Source organism: Thermobia domestica, chromosome 8 (assembly GCF_964235325.1).
Source record: "Thermobia domestica chromosome 8, izTheDome1.hap1.1, whole genome shotgun sequence".
NCBI lineage: Eukaryota > Metazoa > Arthropoda > Insecta > Zygentoma > Lepismatidae > Thermobia > Thermobia domestica.
Genome location: NC_137461.1, coordinates 59984063 through 60000442, shown reverse-complemented (window position 1 = coordinate 60000442; position 16380 = coordinate 59984063). Strand labels below are relative to the sequence as shown.

The 16380-nt window shown below is 35.4% G+C and overlaps 1 protein-coding gene across 1 annotated transcript in view; it reads left to right on the top strand.

Moving 5' to 3' along the window:
- Nucleotides 1-16380, top strand: part of LOC145692936 (mannose-P-dolichol utilization defect 1 protein homolog) — a 253385-nt gene that overhangs the window by 156705 nt on the left and 80300 nt on the right. The gene's annotated exons all lie outside the window — the stretch shown is intronic.

Here is a 16380-nt window from a genome sequence, read left to right as displayed (position 1 = left end):
TACCGTATATTTATAAAATATAGGGTCTAAACTAAGCATATCAAATATTAGAACAGTTTTAGAGAAAATAAGTTAAATTATATGAAAATGAGTTGAGATTTTAATAAATGGGATGTTGATACCAAACTATTAAAATATGAATTTGAACGAAGTGTGAATAAATAACATTATTTTACCTTGACTTGCCTTTTTTTAAAAAATCTAATATTTCGGTCATTGTTTCAATATAGTTCATAGTGGTGTATAATTATTGCTTACAGTGATGTTACAAATTAAATTGTATTCGATATTTATAACTAAAAAGAAGAATTCGTTCTTATTTTCATTAAAATAAAGTAAAAATAACCTGCAGACAAGTTCAAGATAAAACCTTAAGAAATTAGTTTTTCCAACCGAGCTCGGAGAACCAAAACTGAGCGAAATATTAGGAATAAAAGACTATGCAACTGCTGTATATATACAGGATTCCTACTGGTCAGGCAAAATGGTGCAGGTTAGGGAAACTCAGGGGAAAAGACTGGAAATCAGGGAAAGTCAGGGAAATTTTATAAAATATATTTTTTCTAACATTAATTGTATACCAATTTCACCCTGGCCACTCATTAATGATCACAGTATTGAACGTTGCTCAGATTTTTATGGATGGTTAGTGGAATGTATGTATGAGCAATTGATTATTATTTGTCTCTATAAATAAATGTTCTCATATATAAATATTCACCTTATTTATATTTGGTCTAGGAATTAATTCGTGCGGTTAGTACGCACACATTGAAGCTGTAGTACAAACACAAAATACATAAATACCTTAAGAAAAATATTGTCCATCGCTAGCCACCACTTTCGCCCATCTGTCAGGCAATGTACGGATTCCGTGGCGAAAGAAGTCCTCATCCTTGGAAGCGATCCAGTCAGAGACCCATGTTTCGATATCTTCTGAAGAAGCAAACCGCTGTCCAATCAAATCGTTGTTCATGCAATCGAACAAGTAGTAGTCCGAAGGAGCAACGTCTGGTGAATACGGCGGGTGGGGTAAAACTTCCCATCCGACATTTTCTAAATAGGTTTTGACCGGTTTTGCGACATGTGGGCGAGCGTTATCATGTTGAACAATAAGTTTATCATGTCTGTTCTCCCATTCTGGTCGTGTTCTGGCCAAAGCTTGCTTCAAACGCATTAATTGTCGTCGATAACGTTCTCCATTCATAGTTTCACCCGGCTGCAGCAGCTCATAGTACACCACACCTTTCATATCCCACCATATGCACAGTGAATATCTCGTTTTGGTTGTGATGGACCTGGTTCACCTGGTTTCACCCAGGCCTTTTTTCGTTTAGGGTTCTCGTAATGGATCCACTTCTCATCACCCGTAATAATTCGATGCAGAAACCCCTTTCTGCTCTGTCGTTGAAGCAGCAATTCGCAAATGGTTTTTCGTCTTTCAACGTCTCAGTCTTTCAATTCATGTGGAACCCAATGTGACATCTTTTGAATCATTCCCATGGCTTTCAAGCGTTGGGAGACTGTTGTTTGATCAACGCCTAATGCTGCTGCAAGTTGTTCCTGCGTTTGACACGAATCCTGCTCGAGCAATGCTGTCAATTCTTCGTCTTGAAATTTTTTTGGCTGTCCAGCTCGCTCTTGGTCTGCCAAGCCGAAATCACCACTTCTAAACCGTGCAAACCACTTCTGACACGTTCGCTCAGCTAGAGCATGGTCACCATACACTTCCACCAAAATACGATGACTTTCAGTCGCACTTTTCTGCATGTTAAAGTAATGCAGCAGGACACCCCGCAAAAACACTTTATCAGGCACAAATTGCGCCATGTTCACTTAACTACAAACTGGTGTTGTTGACGCTTTAATCCACTGCCCTATACTACGAACGATACGCGATGACAGGGGTTTGCAACACATGTGTGGATACACGGAACTGTGGGACGCTTCGTTCGTTGCGCCATCTCTTGTCCACCCGCACGAATTAATACCTAGACCAAATATATCAACGTCATCCGACACCTGTCTTAAAAGGTTTGGGTACAAAACCTCGCCGGTCCAAAACCTCGCGAGCCAAAATCTCGTCTTGCGAAAACCTCGCCTTGCCAAAATCTCGCGTCCCAAAATCTCGTCGTACCCAAAATCTCACCTGGCCAAAACCTCGCGGTCCTGATCTCGGGACACAGAATCTCGCCTGGTCTAAACTACGCAAGACGTAATCTCGCCTGGAAGAAATGTCGTCAGTATAAAACAGCGTTTCCCAACCGGTGTGCCGTGAATGGGCCGCTGGTGTGCCGCGAGGAATCGAAATAAAATTTTGAATTTTCTAGCAATCAAAACGTAGGGGAAAATGTATATTTGTATTTCACATTACTATAAACTTCTTCTATGAATCTACAAATTTAAGTTTCATACCGGTTACTGTTCTGTACATTTCTAATGTTGAAAAAAGTATGTGTTATCATTGTTATGACCATTATTGCTTCCTTATTGTTGCAGACTATTTCGTAAATTTAATTTTGCAGAAAATTTAAAATATCATTCAATCCTTCCGACAAATTACCTACATTTGTGTTTTAAAAGTAAAAGAGATTTGTTTGTTCGTTCGTTATTTAGTGATCTTCCTTCTTTGTAAAAGGTTGGACACAGTTTTTAAAAAAGAAAGCGTATTTTTATAAAACCTGAATTCAATATTTCATTGCAATTGTTTTCTATTTTAAAATTAGAATGAAAAATAAGCATAATGATTTACGACGGGAAAACCCAGTGATAGAGCTCTCTTCTCTGTGAAAAGGAGATCAATAATCACAGAAAAAAATACCACTGTGTTTTATATTTACAAATAATATCTATAAGTGTGCCGCGAGAATCCAAGTAACACCCGTAGTGTGCCGCAAGTTGAAAAAGGTTGGGAAACGCTGGTATAAAACGTCATCACGATGATTTCTTCCATGTTGAATGCTCTATTGCTGTTTGTATATATTTTGTAATAACACATAATTGCATTTTAAATAATGAGAAGAAAATTCTAACGCGTGCTTTAAAAATCTATCCTATATAAAAATGAAAATGACATTTTTTGATATCATACCTCTTGAGCCACTCGACCGTTCTCGATGAAATTTTCAACATAGATGAGGTTTGTGTCTGGGATGTATTTTAGAATTTCATATATTGGAGGGGGATATATTTAAAAATAAATAAAACTTAATATCTCTTGAACCAAGAGATCAATCTCGATCTAATTTGCCACACAAATCAAATAAGAGCTTGGGATGGTTTTTATCGTTTCACTTTGACGGGAAGGGAAAGGTGGAGACATATAGAAATACATAAAAATGAAAGTGACTGTGTTTGTGACTTAAAAACTTCTCGAACCACTCGATTGGTCTCGATCAAATTTGCAACATATATGGGGTTTGAGCCTGGGATGGTTTTTACTTCACTTTGACGCTGATCTTAGGAAATTCTAACAAAATCTAATAATATTTATGAAAGTATGAAATAATATCTGAGTTTTTATGTCCCTCGATTATGTCGTGTAGGTAGTGATGTGAAGTGGAAAATTTTCCATTTCGGAAAATTTTCCGCTATATTTTTCCGGAAAATTTTCCGTTCTAAAAAATATCAGTAATCAAGTAACAATTCCTCAGCAATCATAAAATTGGTTGAATTCATGTACAGAAATGTAAAAATGTGAAAGATCGTTTAAAGAATCTGAAAATTTTCATGGCTCAGACAATTTTCAGCACTGCAATCTCCTTCGTTGCTAAGCAGTTAGCATACGCGCCTTTGGCATGGAAGACCTGGCTTCAATTCCCAGCGGGAGCTCATGTAGTTCGGATTTCACGTTAATCAGTTGGTCCCGTCTTATATAGTCTCGCTGCTGAAAGGGACGTTAAACTCAAAATCAACTCAATTCAACTACTCTCTCTCTCTCTGTGTGTGTGTGGGGGGGTGGGGGGTGTGTGTGCGCGCGCGCAAAGTGCAGAGAACGTGAGTTCGTAGGATACAAATATCTCATTCTATTATTTAAAATTTCAATTTATTAAAAGTCATGAATGTTTTCTGATTCATAAAAACACACTCCACTTATTCCTACATCGTTATTTAGCCGTAAAATTTATTGATAATAAATATTGTCTTAAAAAGTTTCATGAAGTGAAAATCTAGCGATTCTTCATTTCAAGAATGTTTCAAAAGCTTCAATGCGTTCTTCCCTCAGAATCCACCTTTGATCTTACAATATTAGATTTCGTCAGTTTAATACGCATAAGACGGTTTTCTCATAGCTTTACTACTTTTATCGATTTACATTCTGCAACATTTATAAATAAGTAGATATAATAGAGACAGAGAGAGAGAGAAAGTGAGAGAGACAGACAGAGAGAGAAACACTATGTAAATTTTTACTTCCCAACTTGAAATATTAGAAAATTTTATGGTTCTCGAAATCTAATTGGAAAAATATAATTTGTTGCTGTCTAATTTTCCTCTATAGGAATTGTATATCTCAATGTGCAGTTAAATATAGTGGAAAATTTTCCACCTAACATCACTATACATAATATTCAAAACTGTCCGGATTATGAAAAGCGTTTTCACTTGTTTCTACATCGTGATGAAAATTTTCCGATTCATGAAATTTCCTTACATTTGTTTCTACAGAGCAATAAAACTTTCCGATTCACAAAAAGTTGTTTTACTTTTTGCTTCAAAATAATGAAAATTTTCCGACTCATAAAAAGTTCTTCAATTTTTCCATACAAGACACAAAATATTTCGATTTATGAAACATTGTTTCACTTGATCCTACATAGTACTGAAAATTGAGAGAGCCATGAAAATTTTCAGATTCTTTAAACGATCTTTCATTTTTTAACATTTTTATACATGATTTCAATCAATTTTATGAATATTGAAGAACTGTTACTTGATCACTGATATTTATTAAGGACTGAAAATTTTCCTGAAAATATAGAAGAAAATTTTCCACCTCACATCACGGCTATACAATGATGTAGGAATACGTGGAGTATGTTTTTATGAATCGGAAAATTTTTCATCACTGTACAGGACAGACAATTCTTCGATTCATGAAAGTTGTTTCACTTGTTCCTATATAGTACTGAGAAATGTCTGAGCCATGAAAATTTTCAGATTCTTTAAACGATCTTTCACTTTTTAACATTTCTATACATGATTTCAATCAATTTTATGAATACTGAGGAACTGTTACTTCATCACTGATATTTGTTAATAACGGAAAATTTTCCGGAAAAGTATAGAAGAAAATTTTCCACCTCACATCACGGCTATACAATGATGTAGGAATAAGTGGAGTATGTTTTTATGAATCGGAAAATTTTCATCACTGCGTGTTAAAGGAGACGTAGATGATCAGGATAAAGATGATATTTTATGAATTTGGCCAGCTGAGAGCTTCGCTCCCCACACCCCTATCTTTGCTCAGCCTACGGCCTTGCTTCTCTTAAACCTACAATTCTACCGAATTTCAAATTTCTTTTTCTATTTCAACTATCTAAAAGATAAGATTTTGTATTCCAAGAAAACGCCTAGTTAAAAAACGTGGAAATTTCATCATCCTCTTTAGATCCCTTAAAAATATTCATTTTTGGCAATTTTTCTGTCTGTTAGTCCCGGAGGGCTACAATCATGCCAAATTTCATCTTCTAATCCTGCAGGAAGTGCCTAAACATTTTGGGGTGTAGAAGACGTCCCATATAAATAACATGGGAAAGATTTTTCAGTTCCCCATACAACCACTCTATAGTTGGAAATTTTAATTTTTACTGATTTACTTAGGTAACGTTAACGTATAAGCATACCGAGTTCGTATTCCAATTCCAAATACCTAAAATATGAGATTATAAGTCCAAAAAAGGTTCATTTAAATAACATGGGGATTTCTTCATCCCCTCTTTAGACCCCCTAAAACTTAAAACTGTTCACTTTTGGCAACTTTTTTGTCGGTTAGTCCCGAAAAGCTACAATCATGTCAAATTTAATCATTGTAACCCTACGGGAAGTGACCAATTTTTTGGGTTGTAAAAGGTGTCTCATATAAATAACGGAGAAGATTTTTCAGTTCCCCAAAAAAATCAATTTAAAATTAGAAATTTTTATTTTTGGTGATTTACTTGGGTAACGCTAACGAAAACGTACAAGCATACCGAATTTCAAGTTTTTATTCTAATTCCTAGTATCTAATGCATGAGATTGTAGGTCCAAAAAAGGCCAATTTAAATAACATGAGGAAATTCTTCCATACCCCTTAAGACCCCCTAAAAATTAAAAATATTCACTTTTGACAATTTTCCTGTCGGTTAGTCCCGGAAAGCTACAATCGTGCCAAATTTCAACATTCCACGTCAACTGGAAGTATCCTTTTAATTTAAGTCAGTTCACGTACTTTTATATATAGTTAGGATTTGTATATATATATATAGTTGCGTAAACATGAAATTTGTTACCTAGTGTTGAAGCAACTAATCCTCTGGAGAAAATTGTCTTTTAAACCAATCTTTTGTTTCCTTTATTGTAAGATGTCCCGGTTTTGTTTCCTGAATAAGAAAGTGGACTCCTATTTACTGATTGATTTTTGTTTCCTTATACATCAGACTGAAATCGACCCTTTCTTATAATATTTCGCGCTTGCCGAGGATTGCAGTTGTTTTTTCAGACTTGCAAACTGCTGATCCTTTATATACAGGGTGTTTCAAAACAACAACGAGAACGTTTGGGATGTGATTTCTGACACCAGTATAAGACAAAAAGTATAGACCAAGCTAGTTGCACAAATGCTTCCTTTCGGAGTTATAGGCTGCCGAAAACATGAAAAAGTGAACTTTAAACGTCCATTGTTCCAAAACTATGGGACCTACCGTAGTCGATCCAAGACTTCACTTAGGAACTAATATGTGCGCTATCCAAAAATCCACGTTTCAGAATCCTGCGGTACTCACGTAACAATTTTTATAGAGGGAGTTTGGCTACGAGCATATAATTTGAAGTACTCGCCAACTACCTGTATAAAAATCGTTGCGGAAGTACCGCTTGATTTGAAATATGGATATTTGGATAGGACACATACAAGTTCGTAAGTGTAGTCATGACCCGACTGCGGTAGGTCCCACAGTTTTGGAACTAGGGTCTTTAAAGTTTTTTTTTTAAGCCTATAACTCCGAAAGGGAGCATTTGTGCACCCAAGCTGGTCTATACTTTTCGTCTTGGTGTCCGGAATCACCTCCTAAACGGTGTCGGTGTTGTTTTGAAACACCCTGTATATTATTTGAATTTTACCCGTTATTGCAGTCCATGAAGGAGTTAGGACTGCTGAATGACAAAAATGGAGCTAAACGATTTGTAGTCAGCATATTCACTCTTTTATATCTGCGGCGATAAACTTTGAAAGGACAAATGGGGAATCGACTTCTAGCGAAGAGAAGCATGTTCATCGTTGTAAGACACGTGTAAGCTTAATTGAGCCTTTGAAATAATTAGCATATAGGAGTCTTAAATTAGTTCTTCACCGTTATTGCACAATTTACCATGTGCTCTAATATTGTTTACGTTAGTTTAAAATTTGCAGCAGAACTTCAGAAATTAGGTATAACATACTTTAATTTTTTTTTCGTATGCAATAAATTAAGAGGATCTTTTAGAATGATTCAGATGATTTATAGCTAAATCCCCCTATTTAAACTACAATTTATAAGACAAATAGGAGGAAATTATATAGTTATATTCAGGAAAAAAAAAAAAAAAAAACTTTCTCAGAACCTTTTCCGACTCCTTTCTGTTTACTGAATTCGCTATGCACCTGTTGCTTAGGAAGACCATCACGCAACATTCATTTCCTTTATTTAATCTTGACCACATGTCGTCAAATCTCGTCTGTGAACCGTCTTAGAAGTAGTCACGAAGATACAGAGAGACGGATTTTTGATAAATCGAGGGTTAATAATAGTATAGACATTTTATTAATAATATGCATGGATCATCTTTCTGCAGGGGAAAAACTTTTTTAAAAAAATAATAGATTTTTCAAATTAAGAATGATCTGGTATTCAATTTTTGTCATATTATGTCTTTAATTTGGAATTTTTCTTAATCCGGTTGTTGTGAGCGTATTTAGCTTATCACAGACGACTTTCTGGTTCTAGACTCGTAGAATAAATAGGTAGAAATCTGAAGTACTGCAAAGGAACAGGAACAAACATTTCTTGGTAATTGTATGTATATTCTAAACCATCCACAATGCTCTCGAAAGGAACTATTGAGCAATAATTAATATTACAGAAATTGTTCCCTAACAGTTCGTTAGTATTGTGTATCATAGAATTGCAACTGTGATTAGGTTTTTTTTAAAAGTTATTCGATTTTTTTAAGGAATAGGTAGTAGAATTCGCAAGATTTATTATGGCCCAGTTTCTGCCAGGCACTGTTTAATGTGTTAAGTTGTGCATCTCAATGTACGTACTGTTATGATAGACTTCTGACTTCTGTTGTCATGTATTTAACGTTGGTTGGCAGGGAACTAATTATATTTGACTACTAGCCGAATATACCCATTCTTCGCATGGAGGCTGTATTTGGAAGTCAACGCCTGTGGGAGTATCACTATTCATTTCAGCGACCGCGAAAACTATGGATTTGACACTAATATCGGTCATTTTGGGCTATTTTTATATGTATTGGTATCCCCCCCCCCCCACCGTTAACCCCCGGCTCACATACCATAATACCTGAATTTCCAAGTCACACTAATGGAAGTGTCCATTGATCTCAGCGACTGCGAGAACTATGGATTTGACACTAATATCGGTCATTTTGGATTACGTCTCGGTATTCCCCCCTCCCCCCGGTGACCCCCGGTCCGCAGCGAAATAGGGTGAATTTGGAAGTTAATGCGATCAGCGTTTCACCATTAATCTCAGCGACCGCGAAAACTATGAATTCGACACTAATATCTGTCATTTTGTACTACTTTTACATGTCCAGGTAAACACCCGTCTGAAACTCCCCTCGTTCGAATTAAAAAAAAAAAAAAAAAAAGCTTCACCTTGGTCTGGGAACTGGACCAAGGTATCCGTGACTAAAATTTGGTAACTCTCGGTCAACTTGTCTGATTCCCAGGCCGGTCCCGGTAAACGCCCCCTGGTTCGAAATTAAAAAAAAAAAAAAAAAAAACGCTTCGCCTTGGTCTGGGGCCAAATTTCATAACTCTCGGTCCACTCGTCTGGTCCCCAGGTCGCGCGCACACACACACACAAACAAGCTCTTTATTTTATTTATATTAAAGTAATGTCATACGATGAACATTTTTGCTGTTAGCTGATATCTTTTAACTTGTGGGACAATCTCGCGTTTCTAATTCTCATTTAATAACGAAAATTTAGTTTGGTTCAATAAAAAATAAATTCTGACCAAAAATTTGATATAACATTTTTGAAGTTAAAATGACCACGTTCTGGGGTTGCATTAGTATTTGTATAAAGGAGCATACGTGTCGCCGTTAGGGAAAGATAATCAAGCAATAGATACAATCTGATAACAGTATATTTTGCTGCACACATAGTAGGGTCTACATAAATAAGTCATTTCTTCCAGCAAAATAAAAACTTTCAGTTATTTATAGCAACGAAAGATTTTAGCGTCCCAGAGGTTTCGTTTTTTATTTTCTCAAAACCCGCACATGAAAATTTATACACAAGCATGTTATTTCATACAGCTCGCTCTGGTTTATCAACTGATATGCATCTTATCTTTGGACACCATTTTTGTTAAGCAGAAATTACAACTTAACAGTTAATGATAATTTTAGGCTATATCTTATTAAACCATAGTATGTTATGTTGTTTTGCTAGTGTCACAATGAAGAGCTTGGTATGATGGTATATTTCAATATCAGTTGCACCACAATAAGTTGATTCTCGTGCAGCATCAATTTTTATTTTACAAAGATATTAGTTTTTCTCGAAAACTACATACGACATTTTACATTTACTCGTATATTTTGTTAATCTCAATTAGCTCTGTCGTTTGGTATATGTCTCGTCTTTAAATATTATTTGTTAAATGCTAATAATATTGTGGAGCATAAATCGATTTTTAAATTATGTAAATTGATATTGTCTCACTTTTCAATAGATTAGTGATTTAAAATGAATGAGTCTGTTAAATGCACTTACCCGAAATTAGGATATAAAGTACATTATACCTGGAATTCAATTATATTTTCAGTTCTTTTACTACTGATACATTCGAGATTATAAGAACTTGTATAATCCTATGAAAACTTTGCTCGGAAAATGATTGTAAATGCAGTAGTTGCCAAATTCATTGTTTGTTTGTGTGTGTATGTGTGTTTTGAATTTACGCGCCCCAATATTATCCAGCCTTAGTATACGCAGAAATTTTAGCTTGGAACGGGTGAAGTGCTTCCTCGTGACTGTATAGTTAACGTATGCGCCTTTGACGTGGAAGACCCGGGTACAGTTCCTGGTGGGAGCTTACATAGATTCGGATCCCACGTTAAGCTGTAGGTGCATGTCTCATATAGCCTTGCTGCTGAAAAGGACGCTAAGCTTTTATCAACCAACTAATCGAACGTGTAAAAGTGCACTTCTGGAAGACAGTAGTTCTAACTTCTTCGTTAAAGACGCCTCATAAAGGTCCTGAACTAACACTGAAATACGCTGTCGTAAGTAATACTTAATTAATTGACGTTCCTACGCATATATGCAATCAAAATACATATGCCATTACTTAATTAATTTTGGAATGCTAGAACGAAAATTATGTAAAAATGTTATCATCTACTTTACGTATCTGTACAAAATTTCATAGCGCTAATTGTTACCAAAGTTCGTAAAATTTAAGTTGTAAGATCTTTTTTAAGAAACTAACGAACTGGAAGGAAACTAGCAAACTGACAAAAACATTGTGATAGTAAAAATCAGTTTTATTGGCAAGTTTTAGTTTTGCATTTTATGGACTAAGTCAACGTTTCTCAAACTTTTCTCAAGTAAGGACCCTTTTTGATTAATCAGAATGTTGTATGCATCTTTCTACTCTTGTCTCCTTCGAAAGTAAATTTACAATATTAATGAAAATTACCTTAATTTTATATTAGTGTTAATTAAATAAAACACATATAAGTTATTTTTAACACGTTGCGGACTAACAAATTTCCTCACCAGACGAAGTTTTTTGTTTTGTTTTTTCCTTTCAAAATTTTGAGCTCATCTGGAGTGTGTTTATAATTTAAAGTTATCAAGCATATTTTATAATAATACATCTCAATAAGCTATTAAAATTTGCATCATCTTTATGTTCTTAAATTGTGTAAGGTATTATTGGTATAATCTATAGTACCTACCTGTTTGAAATTCTCCTCTATAGTATGTTTTTCTGTGTTTAGATTAATATTCAATCAAAGAAAAGCAAAAGAGTACATTGAGAGCCACATTTTGTAAAACACTATGCTACGCCATTAATATCGTGTTGTATGCTGAATTATGGTATGTCCATTTTTCCGTACCTTTTCTTGTGCTGTGGCTTTTGTTTTTCAAAAGAAAACAGCACTACGGATGTCAAAGGTCATTTTTAAAGATGATGGCCTCTTTTTCCTGTCTGTGATGTATATTGTCAAATTTTCCCATGCTACTTGCATGACAGGGGCAAAAATCTGTTAGTGTTTGTCGAGCGGCAGATTATGGAGGAGAGCGGGCAGGAGAAAATATAAAAATAAAAGGAGTAAGTATACGGCCTGTAATAACCAACGGTTGGAAAATTGTTTCCTTTATCCTGGGAAGTATATAATGAGAGTTGGACTAAAGGAGCTTGTTACTCTGAATTACCACATTACTGTATATAGTTAACTACCTGCACTGTCATATTATCGTTCGTTTCCGTGACAGGATGTGTGTTCGCAAGTCAACTTAGTTCTTGCGTCCCCATCCTCCTTTGTCCTTTCTTCATCACTCGATGGGATGATTTAGGCATTTTCTTTCCTCGTCAGCAGTGGGTGGACAGAATGACGATGCTTAATAATATAGGCAACAAAGAACAATAGTTTTCATTTATATGTATTTTTTCTAATGATTTTGAGATTTTATTTTCTGATTTCAGTTATCGTAAATAAAATTGGAGATGAGTTTATACATACAATAAATGCATAATAATTTGAAAACTTAATTTTGTTCCGATCTGAGCTCACGTAGCACGAGCAGTGGCGTATTTACGATTTTTTTTCGGGGCAAGGGGGCTTTACTAACTTTGGTCCAGGAAATGTGAAAATTCTGCAAGATATTTCATTTACTTTAATATAGTAAATAAGATTTTGGGGGGCTTAAGCTCAGAAGCCCCCCTAAATACGCCACTGAGCACGAGTGTTTTAGTGATAGGTTCGGGTCCACCGACGCTGACCGGGATCGCGAGGCAGCTCAAGAGTTGAGATTTGGAAAGACAGAAATAATGGCGTTGGGTACCAGTTCGCTGACTACGCATTACTTAACCGAACGTAAGATATCTGGCCGACTGAATCCTTTCGTGGCTTGTGGCACCAGAATAAAATTTAGTCCTTAAGAGGCCTCATCACGGCGAAAATTAATTACTGTTAATTTTACAGTAATTATGTAATATCTTCCAATAGATAAAAGGTAATCGAAAAGTGGAACAAGAGCTCGCTAGACGATATTTTACATGAGACACCTTTATCACGACTCACTTACCTGCTTTCGACTTCCAGCCATTTAGAAAATCGGCATTTATTTTCGCGTTTCTAAATTGCTGCAAGCGGAAAGCTACTAGATGACTCGTGTTAATGGTATCTCAAGCAAAATAATATTGTCTAGCGCGCTCTTGTTCCACTTTTCGATTATCTTTTATCTATTTGAATATATCATGTAATTATTGTAAAATTAGCGGTACTTTAATTTCGTAATGATTAGGCCTCTTAACTATAATTACTGTGTTCAGTAGAAACTCTTTTTATTATTATTATTATTATTACACTTTTCCAAAATATTGGAGAGAAAAACGAGGGAATTATCTTCGTTTGTTCTGAGTTTCTGAAGTGAAATTTGTCTGAAGTTCGTCTAGATTAGTTTTTTTTTTTCGACCACAGTTCTGAGGCCATTTTAAGCTAAGCACACACTGACGTGTGTTTACGCACATAATCTTGAAACTTCCTTACGCTATTCTTGTTAGTAGCTGTCAAAACGGTGATGGAAGGGGTTTTCTGCGTAATTTGCTTTACGCAGAAAAAGTTAGAGAAACACGGAGAAACAAATTAGTAGATAACAAAAATATTTGTTCTTCATTATTAATCGTATCATAAACAAACGAATATATGGATATTTGAATCCTAACATGTTTTAAAACTTACACTCGTGGTACATGATTAGCATACGATAAACACGGGTTTGACTCGCACTGGGAGTTCATGTACTTCTTATTCAACGTCTCATATAGGAATATTATGGGTACTAAAAGAAATATTGAAACCCAAATCAATCAAGGAAGCTTCTAACAAAGAAATCCGTGGTAATAGAAATGAAGTACTATGGAGAGTGCTGAAACGTCATTCTCGTTTATATTAGATTATTATTTATTTATTTTATTTATTTATTTGCCAAAGTTCCAGATACAGCAAGGCAGCCATTTTACACTGAAACTATATAACATAGAATATAAAATTAACAATAACAAGTATAAACAAAAAGCTATATAAAGGTCCAAAAGTGTAGCAATAACAAATTGAAATAAAACTAAGGTTCCATAAGTGTAGCAATAATTTCCTGTCGGAAAACATTCTCAGGTTTAAAAATATCCACGTCAGAAGCAATGGAGTTAAATGCAGAAGCCAGTCTATAGAACAAAGAACGCTGAATAATTGATAATCGAGGCGTGTTGCAATGAAGTAGTTCACTATTTCTAGTTCTTCTTGCAGGTACCCGAATATTAAATTTAGAGATTAGTTCTTCAGTTCTAAGTTTCCCATTTAGAATTCTATGAAGAAACATCATATCAAATAGCATGCGACGAGATGAAGGTGTACGGATGCCAAGAACAGTCAACAATTCAGGTTTACTTAAACAGCGTACAGAAGGTATTCTTTTCCTGACAATGGCAAGAAAGAAATTTAGAACTGAGTCAATGCGAGAGAGAGTTGATACGCTAGCCATACTCCAAATGGTGGAACAGTACTCTATTTTGGTTGAAATGAACGTTTTATAGAATATACTTAAGGCCGTAATATCCCTAATCTCTGTAAACCTGTACAGGAGACCTAATAATCGCATAGCACTCTTGGTCATGGCAGCAATGTGATCAGCAAACAGAAGTCTTTCGTCGAACACAACCCCGAGATCCTTCTGAGATGAGACCTTAGCAATAGGATCATCTCCAATGAAGTAGGTAGAAGGGATTTTGTTTTTCTTTAATGAAAATGTAATGGTAGAAGATTTTAAGGGATTTACTTTTAGATTCCACATGCTACACCAGTCCAGAAGATCGGAGAGGTTGTTTTGCAGTTCAATCACATCTTGAGCTGTCCTAATTTCCCGAAATAATTTGCAGTCGTCAGCAAAGAGAAGAATTTTGGTATCAGATAACTTAAGATAAGACGGGAGATCATCTATGAAGAGGAGGAAAAGAAGTGGGCCTAGAATACTACCCTGCGGAACACCAGAGAGAACCGGAACAAAATTCGAAGCAGATCCAGAGAGAACAACACGTTGTTCACGTTCGGTGAGATAGTCTCGTAACAATGAGAAGAAGTTGCCGTGAATATTAAATCTATGTGCTAGTTTATGAAGAAGAAGCTTAGTGTCAATGCGATCAAAAGCTTTAGTTAGGTCTAGATATATTACATCAAGTTGTGTATTATTGGACAGAGATTTAACTGCTTCCGAAAGTAATAAAGATAAATTTGTGATAGTAGAACTGCCAGGAAGAAAACCATGTTGAGCAGGATCTAAGTAGGGTGAAACAAATTTATGCAATCTATCTTTGATTATTTTCTCGCACACCACAGAAAGGATGCGCAAGAGAGAAATGGGCCTGTATGATGAAACATTGTTCGCGCTGCCAGATTTCAAAATAGGTACAATATTAGCCTGTTTCCACGATCTAGGAAAAACACCTTCACTAAAGCATCTATTTAAAAATCGTGATAAAGGGTTGGCCAGAGATTCTGTAGTATTGCGTAAGAAGATTGAACTGATATTGTCAGGACCAGGAGAACGATTCAAAGGTAAAGAAGAAAGAAGATGCCTTACCTCATCAGGAGAAGTACTGAGTGAAGACAACGAGTGTGAACAAACTTGCTGAACAGGGGGAAGCGGCGTAGGAGTAGTCTGAACACAAAAATTCTTGTAGAAATAATCACTAAAAATATGAACTCTATTTTCACCAGTTGCTACAATCGAGTCGTGAAAAATTTCTTCAGGAATGCGGGAAGCACTTCTTCTTGAATTTATGAGGGACCAAAATCTGTTTGGATTTGTAGAAATATCAGATGTTATACCGGCAATATAGTTTTCATATTTTATTTTAAGCAACTGTTTTGAGTAACGTCTTATCTCGCCAAATTATAATAACGGAAGCCAAATTATTAACTTTGTCCCAAGAATGTATTTGACACAATGCATCGGATATCAGTTAGCAGAAAAGTTCAAGCAGAGGTGTAATCATAGGGAGCAAATTGGGGCTTGGCCCCAACCGACTTCCTGGTTCCCCATAATGGATTTCGACTGTTATATGTTTGTTTAAACATGCTCACTACAGCAAATGACGAATGCTTAAAATAGAACAAATAGAAGTGTTCATTCCTGACACGGAAAGAATAAGATTTAATGAATGTAAATCGGGAAATTGAATATTTTAAAAATTGCCCCTCTTTTCTCTTCTAGGAGCGGAATTCTCGTAAACACTACAACACATGTTCTTTGATTTTTGATTATGAATTTAACACGTTCGCTCCCAGTTTGCATATTATAAGTGCCAGATAGTTTATTTCCATAGACCACACTAAACAGCGAAGACCTTCCAGTATACCAGCCATCATATACATGACTCTCACCAGAAACCAAAACTGATTTTTTTCTAGTGTGTCTTATCACAAATAGTCAATACTTCATGTCAAATTCAAACATACAAGTTTTTTTTTTTTTTTTTTTTTTTTTGTTATAACATTTTTATTGATGGCACATATATGTGTCACTTGGAAGCGAACGTGTTAAATATCCAACTTAAGCGAATACTCACATTAAGCATTCTAAGTGGAGAATCGAACATTTTAATACTAGAAATTATTCCTTTTAGAATCCGAATTTTTGAAAAGGTTGAAGC